We start from the raw sequence: 11520 nt of genomic DNA, 5'->3' as shown, positions 1-11520 counted from the left end.
GTTTCCTCTGCCACCTAGAATGTTGTGGGGACCAAAATCATGCTAATTTTGTGGTTCTGTTGCTGCAGAAGAATATGAAGAGGGAAAGGTCTGCCTGTCTCCAAAAGCCACCTGTAATACTCTCTGTGCTGAACCACATGTAAGTGTCAATAAGCATAATCAGGAGCATGGGGGCAGCATAGCTGGCCTGGTAGGGCAGTAAATTTAAGAAGCCACCACCCTGTGTGGCACCCTGCCTTTGAAAATAGAACACTACTAAATAATGCATGCTGGTATGCCGGCCAAGTTAGCCTCACCTTGCCCAGACCTGTTGGTACAATGTGCTTTTTTGTCTGTCTGGAAGTATTCTGGGCCTTAGCAACCAGAGCTGTCTCTGCCCTTGGGAGCTGAGACAGAAAAGGCTTGCAGCCACACACACAGAAAGTGACATACCAGTCTAAGTACCGTATTTGAATCTAAGTTCTGCCACTTTTGCTTGTGCCCTTACTTAGAGAAGGAAAAGCCTGATATCTGTAGCTATGTTGAGATCCTGTGGTCATATCTTCTGTGATACTGCTGCAGCTTGTGGTGAGACATTCATCTTCCGCATTTACTCGGTGGGGTGGTGTAAGATATGGTGGGTTCCTTGTTAAAGGTGTCATTCCAGGGAAGGGATTGCTCTTTATTACTTTCTTATTCTTTGCTTGCTTCTTAACTTTTTCCTGTTCTCCTGCTGTGGATTGATCACTCATATGATGATATGATGATAAGACATTATTTAATGATGAAAGCTTTAGTATGAATGCTCACTCATGGGATGAACTGGTATGCAAATACTTAGACTCAGTGACATGAATGCTTAGAGAAACCTCACAGATACTTGACCTACTTGTGGAGACTTCTGAACAGTTGCCTAGCTGTTTTCATTGACGTCCTTAGCCTTTGGTGTTTTAATTCCAAGATGGTACTGCTCCCCAAGATGGAAATGTACAGCTGCCTTTTTCCTCAGGGTCAGCTTTCTTTTATAAGTGGGAATCAAGAGTTGCAGCTGTGGAACTTGTCTTTACCTTGGGTGAAAACCAATGGGATCTTCTCAGACATCGCTTGTGTTCAGGCACGCAGTATTAGTTTGAACAAATCCAACTTAGGTTTTAATATCATTGGTGTGGATGATAAAAGCAAAGGTGACATTCCTCAAGAATGAGATCCACTATTAATCTTCAAATCAGATTCAGAATAAGTAACGTGGCTGAAATATTTCCTCTACACTGACAATGGTCCTGCTTAATGATTAATAGTATCTCTGAATGTGAAGGACTATTCACTCCCTGTGGTGTGTGAATCTAGCACCGAGAGTGCTTGTTGGTGTCTGCTCATAGGGTAATTTATGATGAGCCCTGGAACCAAAAGTGAAAAGTAGCTGGAAAATTCATTTTGTATAGACAATTGAAGAACCATGGAATAAAAATATTCAGCAATTCTTATGCATACAAACTTTGAAACCTTGAAACTTTCCTATGTCAGTAAATTATGTTTAAAAAAAAAAAAAAAGATAGATGAGGATTCATATTTTAGGTACCTCATTTCTTGCTCAGGTTGCTGATTGCAAGCTGAAGTAATTCACACGTGATCAAGACCAGATTCTCAGAAGTGTCTGTAGAGATCAGGTAGTTCACAAGGAAACAGCCTTTCTGTGCTTTTCATCTCAGCCAAGAGTTGAAGTCAGGACTGGATTAGTGAAAGGCTCTAATCCAGTGCCCTCCCTGTGGCTTGTAGGAGCAAAGAAAAAGATTTTGCCTGACTCCTATGGTCTCTGGAGTGCCTTAAGAAAAGTTTTATCTCTCCCTTGCTGGTCAAAACCCTAAGAATCAAGAAGCTTAAAGCAGATAAATGTAAAACCAGACGCTCACCTGCAATTTTTCCCCCCTAGTGATCTTCATATAGTTATTTTTTTCATACTCATCCCTATTTATGCATAAAGATTTTGCTTGTAATTTTTCTGTCCTTTCTTTTTTTATTATTTTCCTCTTGCATACCCAGAGAAGCTGGAAGAACAAGAGACTCCCCCCGATGGAGACTCATTCATTTCACAGGAAGCTCAAAGTGTAAGAAAGAATCAAGTCCATAATATTGGCTTGTCCAATCCATCTGCTTGGCAGAGCAGGGCTATTTTCTACCATGCATCTTCTAATGTTATTACCAGACTAAGTTTAAGTTAAGACATACCTGCTTTTCACTTCTCCTCATTCTAATTATAATCTCCCTATCTACCTGAAATAACCTCCTTTTAAAAAAAAAAAAAAAAAAAAAAAGGGATGGTCTTAAAAAAACAACTACAAAGAAATCAATCCCTCATCCATTACCAGGTTTCTCTTTTGTTCTGGAGCCACACGTGTAACCTGGTTAGACCTGTTCTCTTTGAATACTGAGGACTGAGCTGGCCTTATGCAAATGTACCCAACCTCGTCTTGGTTGTTGTCGTTGCAGACCCAATCAAATGAACAGGAAGTGACCTAAGGAATTTCCCCATTGGCTGCCTGAGTGTTCAGCAAAATGTTTTAAAATTAATATCACATCCATTTATCTTCACTCCTGGGAGTCTTTAGGAGAGATAACCTAGTAGCTGTGTTTACCCAACCTACCATTCTTCAGACTGTCTTCCCATTGCCTCAGTTAAGGATTTCCACTCCAGAATCTGCAGCTAAATGAGGTAAGGTGTTTGGGTTATTATTTTTTATATGCTTCCTTTAAATTAACACCAATGGAAGAAAAAAAAAAAAAAGAGCTGTCTGCTGGACTCATGCCCACCCTACCGAGCCCCTCCCTTCCCAGTCTGGAACAGGAGCTAGGCTTGTTAGATCAAAAGGCATTTTTTTTTTTTTTTAACATTACAGTATATACTTCTATTTTTACCTATTTTGAACTTGCACCTTTTCTTATGTTAAAATAATCTTGTTGCGTTTATGTTTGATTGGGGACAGATCTCCTACACCTCTACTCAGGCAGAGTGTCACTGACCTCACGCTTGAGACACTGGCTTCCTCAGAATTACTCAAAGGTTGTGAGGACCCTTGTTACTATGATATCTCTAAGAATAATAATTCTGTGTGTCAACAGTCTGCTGCCGTTGTTCCCTGAGAGGTCATCTGTTCAGTAAGGCAAGGGGCAAATAGGTAGACATTATCACTAGTCTTAGAGAGTTATACCAGAGACACCCTTCACTGGGATGGTGTTTCTGCTGTGGTTTGGGAGGATGTATTGATGGTGATTGTACTGATGACAGACAAATACTGAAAGAATTTATAACTTCATCCAACTCTGTCCTCAAAGCAGTCTCTTGGCAACTCCAGCGGTGAGGGGGGGATTGTCACTCTCAGTCCCTTCTGAGTTAAATCACCCCAGAGAAGGGAGCTCAAGTACTGAATAGGTAAATACAGTTTGAACGGAGGCCTGCAGTGTCTTTGCTTGTTTAATTTGTTTCTCTTCCAATGGTAATTTTATTTGAATAGAGCCTGAATTGGCCCCTTAAGGTATAGACACAGCAAGAAAGATACTTTAAAAATTCTGTTTAAGGAATGGTAGAAGTGCGTGTAAGGAAAGAGTTACTCAAAATCTAGAATGATTGTGTAAAATATATGTGATGGGCATTGTGATGAATATTTGTGTTTCATCCCATGAGACATTTTAAGCGGGTGCTCTTGTGTATATATATTTTATAGTTACTTATCCGTAGTAAGATTACTGCATCTAAACATATATCACCTTTTCTTCTAAGTTACATCCAACTATCCTTTTTTTTTTCATGTTCATTTCTGAAATAAAACTGGTTTGTTAAGATCGGAATGAACCTTGAGGTAAAAGTCTCACTGACTGATTTTACTTGTACTCTTGTCACTGCATTAAGCATAGCTATCTTGTACCAGCATTTCCTGTAATTTGTGAAAATTTGTGAGGGATAGTAATAATAAAAAGCACTCCTTTAAGCATTGTTTTGATAGCAAATTTGTGGGTAGCAATTTAAGCCACTTTTCTGACATCCGTTTTTGCACTGTAGAAAGTACCAGAGCTGAAAAACAGAGCAGGTTTACATTTAATGCAAATGTAGAAACCAGAGAGAACAGTTGCAATTAAAACTAGAAAAACAGCAGTATTAAGGTACTTTACCAACAAATATCACAGTTAATGGCAGTTTAATTCTTAGCCCTTACGGGTTTTAAAACCAGAAGTGATTGTAGTGATAACAGCAGGATTTCCCAGAATTTTTCAGAGTTAGAGGGCTTGAAGTAGAGTTCATCTTTTTAGAAAACTTCCAAACTTGAAAAAAAAGCCCATACGTCCAACAATGGGAAATTCACCAGAACTTTTAAATTAACTGCTTAAATACTGTTCCTCTAAAAATATTTTCTCATTTTCAGTCTGACGTGGTCTAATTTCAACATTCAGCCACTGGGTTTTGTTATCTTCTGATAGCCAACACAGAATTCCCCTGGGTCACAAATTTCTGTTTCCTTACAGTGGTAGCTGTTTGTAGCTGTGAACAGGTCCACCATCAGTCTTGTCTTTGACAAATGTGTTGAGTTCCATAGACTCCTCCATCTCATGGAAAAATCTTTGCTAGTTCCACTGTTGGTTTTTCTGTCTTTTCATCTCTTTGCTGATTCCCTTTAATTTTTCAACTTCCTCTGTAAAAGTCGGATGTCAGGAGTGGTCACGAGCAGTAGGAGCAGCAAAGCCCAGCACATAAAAAATATGAGTCAATATATCTGTGTTTCTGCCACCGTAAGTGATTTTGTTTTTTCCCCCCCAGAAGGTGGAATTCTTAAAGTTCTGGATCAGAAGTTTATAAAGTATGATTGAGACTTTGTAGAGTCATTGTCCTCCAGGCCCCCTTCTCACCTCTGTATGTCGGTCCTACCTGCAGAGACGATGTTACCATTAATAGCGCTGATGTAGTTTGCTTGCATTTTGTTTTTATTTTTCTAGTCATAGTAGCAATTATAAATCCCACAAGAAAATAAGAGTATATTTTTCCCAACTGACAGTATTAAATAAACCCGTATCAGAGCAGAATTGTGCTTCTTCACCAGCATAAATTAGGTAACACTACTTAGCAGTTTGTAAGGCGGTAGCAATTCTTATTATCCCAGTCAGGGTGAGCTCAGTTAATTGAATGTGGTCTTTTTAACATGGGAAATATTTGCTTGTCATTGTTTGCTTGTGGTATTGCCACAACAATGTCATATTACTTCAGATATTCTCAAGTTCTTACGAGTTTTCAGACATAGTAAAAACTGTTGGAGAGCTGGACTAAGGCAAAGTTAAATAATTTGGCTCCAACTGAACTTACTTCACTTCTTTTCATTACCAACTAGTTTTACTGTTAAAATCAGTACTTGTTCTGTCTGGGAGGTGCGAGGTAACAAATTGCGATGGAGAGAGATCAAACTAAAAAGGAAAATTCATCCGGAGACACAGATGAAGAGAGATTAGAGAGGAAAATGAAGGATTTCTATAGGTGCGTCTCTGTCCAGACAGGACTGTTGTGTTAGTCTGTAGTTGCCTCTCCCACAGCAAATCAAACAAAAATAAAAATCTAGGACGGTTAACTTCTACACCTGCTGAAGAAGTATATATGATCAGCTCTTAAAAAGGAGGGTAGATGACTTTGCAGCTGTGCGCTCGGAGAACTGTTCGTGACACCTTTCCAGAATCAGTGCTTACTGTTATTCCTTTGCTCACCCCTTGCTTACTCTGTCTAACTTAATGTTGGCACCAAATCATTCAATCTTCTCCCAGCAAATTTTCCACTGATGGCAGCATTATCTGGGTTTGCTTTGTGGAGTCTAGTTACATGTTTTCTATTGCTGTTGATGTGCTTCAATTCACACAAAATTGTCTAAGCTCTATCTGCAGTACAGCCAGTGCCACCTCCATGAACTGGAGCAACAGCCCGTGGTACCAGGACAGTGAGACAGAGCTAACTGGCTTAAAAATTGGTCAGTGTGTTGAGACGAAACTACAAATAGTTGGATGACCCTGTCTTGTTTTGATTGTAGTGTGACCACCCTCTATGGGATCTCCGGTGGTCTTAACAGTGCTCTCTTTCTCATAAGCCTTCTTGCAGTTGTGAAGGAGGTATTCTTGCTGAGGACTAGGTGTTCCTGCGGTAAACAGCACATAAAAAGAAAAGGGTCACAAACTTAATTGTCTGTTGTCATTGCTAATGACACATGGTGTTAGCATGTGGTAGAATCAAATATAAAGGCATTGTTGCATATGAGGAAATGAACAGAAATGCTAACAATTTCTGTAGCTTGCGCAGTTTGTGATGTTTCGTTGAGTCTTTTGTCCAGTCTGGCAGCTTAGTTATTGCTGAACTTTTAAGCATAAACTCATGGAGACACCAAAAATGTCCAGCACTATCTTCAGCAAACCCACTGGCTTCGGTCAACCTTAAAGATTGGATAGCCAACCTTAAAGGTACCTCGGGTGTCTGCTGCTCCTTCTCCTGGTGCCGCCTTCAGCCCATGCTGCAGTTTGTGTGTACTTCAGCCTCTGATTAAGCAGGGACACTGCAAAATTCATGAGTAAAACAACTGATAGAAAGAGTAAATGATGAAGTATTTGTTCATACAGGCGGCATGTGGAAGAGTAAGGATTAATTTGGTTTCTGGAGAAGTTACCTGTCTTTTCTTAGTATGATAGATGTTTTGAGCTTTATTAGGGGTGCAGCTTACAGCAAATCCCTCACTGAATGCCGAAAATGCTTGGGACGTTTGTTGGTCATTGCCCTATAGATGGGTGAGAATGAGTAAACAAGGAGTCATGTAGCCAGTGGAGCAACCAACTGGCACTTGGCACTTTGCGTGCCTCCATATCCCTCAGAGGCTCCCTTTCCAAAAGCCGACATTGCACATGGTTATCATTAGCTATTCCTTTGGTGATCTTGTGAAATGCGCTCCATGGGGAAGAGTATGAGAGCTAGTAGAAAAAACAGCTAGCTGGGGCTGGGTAACCACTGGTCATGGACCAAAGAGATTGGGCAATGAAAAGGAATTGCTTTGCAGTGGAGAAAAGAAAGCCACTCTATTTGGAGGATCTGCAAACATGAAGAATAAAATAAAAAATCCTGCCTATCAGAGAGGGAAAAATAGTGATGTATTCTCTTAAGTTATTTCCTATGTCCACAATCATTTGTAGCCAGAAAAGCTTCTTGAGCCGCCGTAGGTCTGTAATGATTGGGCTTCTATGCGTAAAATTATACTCTGTTGTCCAGATCTCTGGTGCCACCATCATAAAAAATATGTACATACATATATATGTTTCAAAATGGTTCTGGGTTCTCTCTTTCACCTTACAGTGAGCAGTAACTAATTTATATTGCTCTATTATTAATGATCTTGTGTAAAACTGCCTGAGATGCTATGGTCAGGATTGGGACTGAATGCACAATATAGTGATTACCCCCAAATTTTCTTAATGGTTTTTACTGAAACTTGTAATTACTATTGCACAACAATGTAGAAGCGTGCATCTTGATGATGCACTTTCAAAGTATGCTTGGTTAAGCAACTGTCTCATAGATTGGCATGGCCACGAAGGGGCTTTATCAGGGAGTCAAATTCTGACACACTAAAGGTGCTGTTCTCATCTCTTTTGCAGTGGGATCTGCCACTCCACTCATGTGAAGCAGAGTGCACTCATAATGTTCTCAGGCAACTGCCCCGACAGAGTAAGATGAAAAAGGTTTTAGAAGACTGATTTAATAGGTGATTAGACGAAGGAGATATCCCTAGAGACTTATCAAAAGTGTGATATACAAAGTGAAGCAGATACAGATTTTCCTTCATTTAGGGACTGGTAGATATCTTTACACTCCCTAAGACTTTTGATGGAGCTCTAATACTGTGCGAGAACAGGTAGAAACTTATCTTCCTCCTTTAAAATCTCAAATGATTAAATGTTTTTGGATGATAGTCAAATTGTAGTCAATCCAGCAAATCTTTCTCAGTCTGTCTGCAGCCACTCCCGATAGGCATACACTCAGACATGCTGCACAAAGTACGTGCACATGCACATCCCTTATCTCCTGCATGGGCTTTCTTGCCCAACTTTAAAAAGCAGATATTCAAATATTTGCCTTATATTCAGCCAGTTTTGTCCAATAGTCTGAATAATTCCTTCATTTAATCCTTTAAAATGTAAAGTAACTTGTGTTCGGTGTATTTTGTCGGCGGGCAGAAATGGGTGACTCGTGCTGTCCTGCAGTGAGCGAGGGGCTGCTTGCGCCAACAGCCCAAGCATGAGCTACCTATGTGAGACTCGGTGTTAACAATTGATGCTAATATTATGTGAAAAGCTAATGAGGTTTGTACAAATTTAGCACCAGAGTGTTAGCCTGCCTTATGATACAATGCATCTTTGATATTGAAAAACCTGGAAACAGCTTTTATAAGGATACGAGAAAGGATATATAAGGATCTCTGCTAACTCCCCCTTCCTAAAATATTCTAGTTGGTATAGCTTAGATGGTATTAAAAATGTTAAAGTTGGTAGTCTGGTGGTAGTGAGCTTCCTTTAGAAGAAAATAGTTGTTTGAAAGAACCTTGAAATATATTCATTGGTTTTGTTGGTGGAAACTGTTTCAGCTAGCTCAAGGACTAAATGAAATACAGACAGAGGGGAACAAAAAGTTCTGATGGAACGGAGACAGAATGGAGCTTTTCTCCTTGCTTCTGACTCCTCCAGTCTCTGTCCTTCAGCCCAGCACACAGCTGCTGGAGGACCTGGCATTTTTGTGCCATGGATAGAGAGCTGGAGATGCTGTTTTTGTCTGTCTCACTGGCTATAGGCCTTTCGTGGTCTCCGAGAAGAAGCTTCATTAGCCATGTCAGCCAGTCTGATCAAATAGAATGCAAAAGTAAAAGAGTAAAAAGAAAGAAAATGGAAAGAAAAGAAATGAGGAGGTAGTGATATTCCAGCACTGGGTGGAATAGCAAGACCAGGATCGCAAGCTCCACATCACAGCTTGTGTTTGAGATGCCAGATCTGGTAATTGCAGAGAATGTGCCCCAGAATCACAGTGGCAAAACCCTGAGAGGTCTCCAGGTGCCCACATGGGCATGGTAGACAAGGGGATAGCCTCCAGTGGAGCTGCCCTGCAGTGACATTACTGTCTGCTGCAGTGATATCGTGGTGTGGCTTTGGACATTTGCTGTCTTCTACAAACAGTTTTGCATAACAGGCTGAGTTGCGCTTTTGTTTCTTGAACAGCTTGAATATAGGTTTTTACTTGCCAGCTCATAGGGATGGGGATCCTCCCTCTTTGCTGACAGGAAACTTGCTTTTTAAAGTTCATGGTGATTCAAAAGGGAAAAAAATACAACACCTTGAAATAGCCACAGTTCCACAGAATAGGGATTTTGAATTTCAGCCAGCTCTACTCAGGAATTTCTAGCTCTTTTTCAGGATCATACATAGGTCAAGGGCAGCTTTTTTGATTTAATATTCCAAGAGTAGATTTAATTGTTTGACTAAGTTAACATTCAAATCTCTACTAGGCGCATAATAACTATGATGCATAGAGGAGACTTGCTTCCATCTGAACAGATTTCTTTTCTACAGAAAATTGTTTCCCTTATTTTAAGCCTTCTCTTTGCCCTAGCAAAAAAGCCTATGATCATCCTAACTCATCTATATGTTGAAATTTTTTGCTGGAAACATGATGTAATGGAGCTTGTACTGGAGGATATGAGTGGGGCGGACTCGTTCACTGACTTCTTATAAGACTTTAGCAAGTCACTTCGGCTCTGTCTCAATGTTCCTACTTGTCATAAGGAGGCAATACCAGTTCCTTCCATCACTTCTGTGCTTTGTGCTATTTACTACCCTGTCTGTGGATTCTTTTTGTGTGTGTGCTTCTGCTATAGCTATAGATGGATGCTTTTACAGATGATGAGCCCTGCAGGCTTGGTTTTCAGAAGACCTTAAAACCAGCCCATTCCTAGCTGAGTGCCTGCTTCTTGTGAATTTCAATTTTTAATTTATTTTGGTAAATAGCAGCTGAAGAAGCGGAGTGTGCGTAGGTGCACAGGGATAAGCAAACTTTCTCAATGTTCCAGGTTTTCTTTCTCTCTCACCAGGGGTCCTCTGCCCCTTACAGTCAATTTTCTGCTTTCTCCTGCTTACTTTCAAACCACTGCTTTTTCAGCTGATTTTGCTTTACGTATTTTGTGCAACGCCTCTTTTGATGCCAGTCTTAGAAGAGGGTGTTACTTTGCCCTGTTGGGATTTCAGTCAGTGGAAAAGTACAGTGTTGAGGCGTCCTCCTGATACCAGTCTGTTCTGTAGCGAAGGACTATTTATGAAGCAGGAGAGAGTTCACATAAGAATCGAAAGAGTACATTTGTGCAGAACCCAATGGGAAAAGCTGTATCGTCAAACCGGCCAAGGCTGTTGAGGCAGATGCCTGGCTTTGCTCTTTTGTTTATATTCCAACAAATCAAAGCTGACCTGTGTTGTTATCGGAGTAGAGCAGCAGGTGCAAAAAAATAACCCCGCTGCCAACTCAAACTAAAGGGTAAGGCTAATACCCTCTGGGAGGTATTGAGGAGATAACAGAGGGCCATGCCAGCAACTGAATTAACGGCTCTATTTACGGTGGGTTTTACTTAACAACCTGCTCCCAACACAGGCACATAAATACTCCATTGTATTGTTTAATGCAACCACTGGAGAAATCAATGGAAACAGGATGGGCAGCTCTCACTGTGCCAGCTGAGGAGAGGCACTATGAAATATTGCTCCCCTAATCGTGGCTAGGAGAGAGAGGAAGCTGCTCTGGGTTTTTAAAAAAGCAGGAAGATGTTTTCCACAGCTCCTCGTTGCTTTACCTGCAGAAGGTGGCTGTTAGAGCATGAAAACTTTGCTCCCTCTGTTTTCTGGCTGCTTTTAATGAAGGCAGAAAGCAGGAATGAGCTCTTGTGTTCCAGCACTGTGTGGCTCCGGGAGGCATTGGGCTTCTCTGAAGTTTGGGCAGTGTGGGGTCGGGGGCATGTGACTGAATGGAATGCTAGGGCACAACCTCTTATTCTTAACACAGTAAATACAGGATGAAGAAATATGAAAGAGACAGAAGAGCTCCAAATAAAAGTGCTTGCTGAGCACACAACTACACAAGACTAAATGGCAGTCAAAGTAATGGTTGGTGAGCACCACTGAACTGTTTCACTGATAGCTGCCACTCAGGCATGCTTTCCTGCACAAACACCTGCCCACCTTGGGATATTTCATAGTCTAGAAAGAAGTACTGGAGAAGCAGGTGTATTGGCTGGAGCTACTGTCATTCTGATGGGATCGATATTCCCCAGCCTGTCCATGGGGAGTATCTGACTCAAGCATAGGAGTTAATAGTCAGCTGTACAAACCCTCTCTTATCAACTGCAACTCATGATCCTTCCCATTACAAGCCCTCTACTACCCCTGTTATGTTTCTTCCTTGAAATACCCCTCTGCTTTTGTGACAGTAGAAGAGTGCTCACA

The 11520-nt window shown here is 40.9% G+C and overlaps 1 protein-coding gene across 1 annotated transcript in view; it reads left to right on the top strand.

Moving 5' to 3' along the window:
• Window positions 1-447: 447 nt before the first annotated feature.
• The window catches only part of EHF (ETS homologous factor), a 36024-nt gene continuing 24951 nt past the window's right edge, over window positions 448-11520 (top strand). The window contains exons 1-2 of the mRNA XM_015863598.2: window positions 448-567; window positions 2467-2689. The gene's annotated coding sequence lies outside the window, so the exon portion shown is untranslated. The remainder of the gene's footprint in view (window positions 568-2466; window positions 2690-11520) is intronic.

The sequence above is a fragment of the Coturnix japonica genome, chromosome 5 (assembly GCF_001577835.2).
Source record: "Coturnix japonica isolate 7356 chromosome 5, Coturnix japonica 2.1, whole genome shotgun sequence".
NCBI lineage: Eukaryota > Metazoa > Chordata > Aves > Galliformes > Phasianidae > Coturnix > Coturnix japonica.
The sequence above is the reverse complement of the archived record's forward strand: the minus strand, read 5'-3'. Positions and strand labels throughout refer to the sequence as shown.